The sequence below is a fragment of the Leptonychotes weddellii genome, chromosome 7, assembly GCF_054177405.1.
Source record: "Leptonychotes weddellii isolate Sample4059 chromosome 7, ASM5417740v2, whole genome shotgun sequence".
Taxonomy (NCBI): Eukaryota; Metazoa; Chordata; class Mammalia; order Carnivora; family Phocidae; genus Leptonychotes; species Leptonychotes weddellii.
In genome coordinates, this window is record NC_138375.1 from 31,069,193 (window position 1) to 31,075,089 (window position 5,897).

The window sequence follows — 5,897 nt, forward strand, 5'->3', positions numbered from 1 at the left end:
TGGTGGATCTTAACTACTCCCTTTTTTCTGGAGGAGAAACTATTGTGATAGTTTGAAATACATAGCTTAGAAAACTATCAGGGAAGCAGTGGTTTCTATTAGCATATATTAATGTAGCTTGTTGTAATGTGTTTAGTAAAGGAAATAAGGAAATGATGTTTCTTTAACCCAAAAAGCACAGTAAGACAGGGTGTGTGTGTATATATGTATATATATATATATATCATGCTGCATGTACTTTATAGGATAGCAAAGAATCCTGGGTCTTTTCTGGGACTCCACAGTTTAATTCAACAAGATGATTGCTATATAATTCTAAAACAATGCTGATTTATTTAGTATTCCCTTGAAATCAAACCCGGACTGAAGCACTTGGTACAGGAGTTTATTGGAGAGGTTATCGCAGGAAACAGGAGTAAGCAGGCTTGGTGAGATAGGAAAGGTGGAGGAGTTCACATAAAGGTGTGTTATTGAGGTCCCTGCCATAGACCATTGACGCTCAGTTCTGCTGGAACATCTGAGTAGCGTAGTGGGCAGAATTTTCCCTTCAGTGGTTCTCCTGAAAGATAGAGGGTGGAATAAATACTATGATAGGATTCCCCAAGGGTTGTCCCAGGCCTTTAACTCTTTAGCACTTCTGAGCTGCACTCAGCAGGAGCCAGACAAGCTCTGGGGCATAGGAGAAAGCCCGGGTAGAATATGGAAAGACATAAGGCCAGAGCCAAAAATGAGTCATACCTGCCCATCACAGCTGCCCCTGAAATCAGAGGTGTGCTGAGAGGATATGATGGTGACCCAGAGGCTTTACCACAGAGTAAAACACTTATATACCTGCCATTTGCATGTGTAAGCTCAACAGATTCACAAGTTCTCTTTAGAACAATAGAGAATCTCCTCTTTTGGCCAAAATATAATTTTGTTTGTGTTGATCATAAGGGTTCTCAACAACTGCTCTTAATTCCTTTAAAAAAAATAAAATATTTTCCCAATTTTAAACATAATGCTTGCTATACTAGATGCTCATTATAGATAAGTTTAACTCTTGACAAACTGGAACCAACCTAATTATCGGACAACAAAAAATGGTGTCTGTGGTTGGCAGCCTCTAAGATGGCCCCCAACGATCTCCACCTCCTGGTAGTCACAGCTCTGTGTAGCCTCTTCACATTGCCCCAGGGTGGGTCTGTGTGAACCAACAGAATAAAGCAAATGTGATGATATTTCATGTCCAAGATTAAGTTATAAAAAAAATTGCAACTTTCTTTTCTCCCTCCCCATAGCCCCTCCCCCTCCTCCCCCCACACACCCCTACATCCACCCCACCACCACCAGCACTGCCCCACCATCTTTTAGTCTTCTTTCATGGATCTCTCACTTGGGGGAAGCCATGTTATCATCAGCCCTGTGGAGAGGTCCACTTGATGAGGAAACAAAGCCCCGAGCCAACAGCCCTGGGAGTGAGCTTGGAAGAGGATCTTCCAGCCCCAGTCAAGTTTTCAAAGACTAGCTCCAGTGGACAGCTAGAATGCAACCTCATGACAGACCCTGGACCAGAACTACCTAATTGAGCCACTCTGAGAATACTGACCTTCAGAAACTGTGAGAAAATATATATATTTTTTTGTTTCGTTTTAAGCTGCTAAATTTTGAGGTAATTTGTAACACAGCAATAGATAACTAATACAGTGTCCATATAAAGTAGAACATTATGTGGCAATAAAATAACAGATTTTCAAAGAATACTTGATGACATGAAATGTGATGAGTATACTATATTAAGTGAAAATAGTGGGAAGCAGATCCATCTGTGCAGTGTGTGTTGCGTATCTGTGGGTTTCCTCTGATCAGCAAATGTCCTTCCCCTCCTTCTGCTAATAGAACTTCCCCTTCTCATAGAGAAACAATTGCACGTGTTGTTGTTGTTGTTGTTGTTTTGGGGGGTTTTTTGAAGATTTTATTTATTTATTTGACACAGAGAGAGAGATAGTGAGAGGAGGAACACAAGCAGGGGGAGTGGGAGAGGGAGAAGCAGACCCCCCACTGAACAGGGAGCCCCATTCAGGACTCGATCCCAGGACCCTGGGATCCTGACCTGAGCAGAAGGCAGACGCTTAACGACTGAGCCACCCAGGCGCCCAACAATTGCACGTGTTTTAAGTCGTGCTGACTTCAACCTGTGCAGGTCAAAGAAGTGAATCTGATCAAATCTAAGTACCTGAATCCCTTGGCACAACATGAAAGGCAGGCTAATGAGGCCAATTCCTGGAACTTTTCTTCCAGGAGTTGTTAAAGTAGAGAAGGAGGCATCAGACACCCTGGCTTGAGTATTCTTGACGTCAGTCAGCCTTGGACTTCTCAGTTATGAGTTAATAAACTCTTTTTGCTCAAGGTAATTAGGGTTTGGGTTCTGTCATGAGTAATACATAATATTATCCCAAATTTTTATAAAAATAAATAAATAAAATTATCTGCAAACAGATAACATAGTGGACTCTGCCAAATGCTAACAGTGGTTCTATCTAGATTTGTGGTTTCAAATTTTTTAAAAGATTTCATTTATTTATTTGCAAGAGAGAGATTGAGAGAGAGAGAACCAAGGACAAGCAGGAGGAGGGGCAGAAGGAGAGAGAGAAGCAGACTCCCGACTGAGCAGGGAGCCTGATGTGGGGCTTGATCCCAGGACCCCGGGATCATGACCCGAGTCGAAGGCAGACACTTAACCGACTGAGCCAGCCAGGTGTCCCATGATTTCAAATTAGTGAACTTGCTACATCAGAAATTTTTAAAACACAGTCTTGGAGCGCTTGAGTGGCTCAGTCAGTTAAGCGTCTGCCTTTGGCTCGGGTCAGATCCTGAGGTCCTGGGATGGAGCCCCATGTCCAGCTCCCGGCTCAGCAGGGAGCCTGCTTCTCCCTCTCCCTTTTCCCCTCTCCCCCACTTGTGCTCTCTCTCTCTCTCTCAAATCAATAAAAATCTTTAAAAAAGAAAAATTGAAACATATTCTCAGGCCTTACACTTGGAAACTTTGACTCAGCAGTTCTGGATTAGAGACCAGAAATATGTATTCTTAACAATCCCTCCATATAATGACAAACAATCACACTGGAAACCACTGAGCCTAACTGAGATCATAAGTGAATATTTCTATTCCTCTAAGCATAATTTCTAATTTTATAATGAATGGGTAGTATTTGGATAATGAGTACATTTCTTAAAAGTACAATCGTTAGGGGCGCCTGGGTGGCTCAGTCGTAGAGCGTCTGCCTTCTGCTCGGGTCATGATCCCGGGGTCCTGGGATTGAGTCCCACATCGGGCTCCCTGCTCGGCGGGAAGCCTGCTTCTCCCTCTCCCACTCCCCCTGCTTGTGTTCCCTCTCTCGCTGTGTCTCTCTCTGTCAAATAAATAAAATCTTTAAAAAAAAAAAAAAGTACAATCGTTAGTAATTTAGAACACTAATTATCATATTGATTCTCAAGGAAGATACTACCCAAGTTTCAACCAGGGTTTCAGGGTTACATTTCTTCCTGAAATAGACCATTAACCTTTAACACAACACCTCTATTGCCACTGCCAAGCTCAGTCAGTGTCCACACCAGGAAGGGACAGATGGAAGGGTCAATGGAATGGAAAAGACATAGGCTGGCAGAAGGAGAAGTGGATTCCTGACAGGCTAGAGCAACTCTTCAGGGTGAAGTGGATGCTGAGTGCCTAGGGGTTGGGAGTCCAGATCCAATCCAAGAGATGCAATGTCCAGGAGGCATCAAGACACTTACTGGGGACACAAGCCTGAAGCATGGCTGTGTCCTAAAGGCCTGAGGATGAGAAGAGGATTGGGAAGAGGCCTCCGCAGAGGACCCGGGAGGAGAATCGGGACTCTCAGCACCAGGGAACGGAGCCCGGACTCTGCATGCTGGTTCAAGGGCAAGAGAGTAACTGTAAAGTGGGAGCCTAGGTTTCAGAGCAAGTAGAGTCCTAAGTAGATTATAAATGTAGTCATTCAGGCAAAGAGGCTGGGCTGGGCAAGATGCTGAGCTGGTATGAAATAGGGGCTTCGATTCAGGAACAAACAGAAGGCTGGTAAGAGGAACAGGGCACAATGTCTGAGCAGGACCCGCTGCCAGGTCAAAATGGTGCTCAGCCACTATGCGGTGGCCCAGGGATCCTAAACTTCCCTAGGATATTTTGGAGGGCCTCAGGCAAGCACGCATGCGCAGTGGGAGCCAAGTGAGTTTAAGTCCACACGGACGGAAGGATTTGGGGGGCGGGCCTTGGACAGATGGAATCAATACAACTTTAGTGAAGGGGGGTGCAGCTGGGGCTCGAGTAGATAACAAATTAGCAGCTCCTGGTGACTCAAATGGGAAATGTGGAGGATTGGGCTCAGAGACATAACCAGAGGGGGGAGGCCTCTCCCCAAAAACCATGAGGACTTTGATGGTTTCAGTTTCCATTGGAAGCAGCAATAGGTGTTTCTGAATTGAGGCAAGGCCTCTTCCACCGTAAAGGCCATTAACTCCTAAGGCCATGTTAAGGACTGCATTATACAGAAAACCCTCTGCGTCTGCATGTTTTTAATTGAGTTTAGGCATGCAGCTGACCGACAGCTTCCACAGCCCCTTTGCAATGTGCATGTGTCCCCTTTTAGGCTCCAGCTCTGAAGGAGGAACAGAAATCTTGCAATCTGCCTCCCCTAGATCTAGAGTGGACATTTAAGGCCGTACTAACTGCACAAATCAAAAGGAGCAAATTCCCTGAGGGAATTCCAGGTCCCTACATCTGGCCCAGGCCAGATCCCAGCTCCCAAAGCTTGCTTTGGGACATCTCTTTGAAATGTAAACATGAGCCACAGTCTCTGGAGAAGGAAGAGCCCAACTTTGGTGGTGCCTTGCATTAAATTGTAAAACTCCTGTCAGGAAGACAGGAGAAGCTTGTTTCTACTTTTGTTTTCGTTTTTTGTTTGTTTGTTTTTTAAGATTTTATTTATTTATTTGACAGAGAGAGAGCAAGAGAGCACAAGCAGGGGAGGGGCAGAGGCAGAGAGAGAAGCAGACTTCCCACTGAGCAGGGAGCCCGATGCGGGGCTCGATCCCAGGACCCTGGGATCATGACCTGAGCCAAAGGCAGATGCTTAGTGACTGAGCCACCCAGGCACCTCCTTTGGATAAAGCCCATGAGCTAACACAGATGGTTATCCTGATTACCAGATGAATTTAGGATGGACTGTGTGTGACAGATGGAGCTAACTCCTCTTACTTGAGGACTAGTTATTATCCAGACAACATGTATATAACAGGCTCTATCGGCTTGACTAAATAAAAGGACAGATTTCCTTCTGTCTTTGCAATCCCTCGGATTGCTAGTGTTGCTCACTGAATTCTGGTTTAATGCTTATTCAATAATAAAATTGTTTTTCTTTCTCTCCTATTTTTGTGGAGAGGTTTTCTAGCATCAGGGAGCAAGAATTCCTGGCCGCTCAAAGGTCCTTCCAGCCCAACTAAGAATCAAATAGACATGAGGCAGATCAACAGGAGATCAAATTCAACAGCGTACATAGGGGGAATCCACATAGACATGGAGATTCCAAAGACGGTCAGGAAAATGAGGTATAAATGTCATCCTGAACTAAAGAGAGCGGTAAGGGCCTGGGACCTCAGAGGACAGGAATGCACTTCACGGGGCAATAAGAAGAGATGGTTGGTGATTAGTTGTTTGCCCTGCCGTACAGATGAGTCAGTCAGATAAAATTTATCTCTGCTAATAACCCTTATTCTGGGCAAGACCCTCAATTTAGATTCTTCTGTGTAGCCTAAGGGAGGGGAGAAGTTTCTCTTGAGCCAGCAAGGACTTGATTGCCTTTGGGTCAAAATGATCTGCCTGCCCAGTGGCACATGGGAGG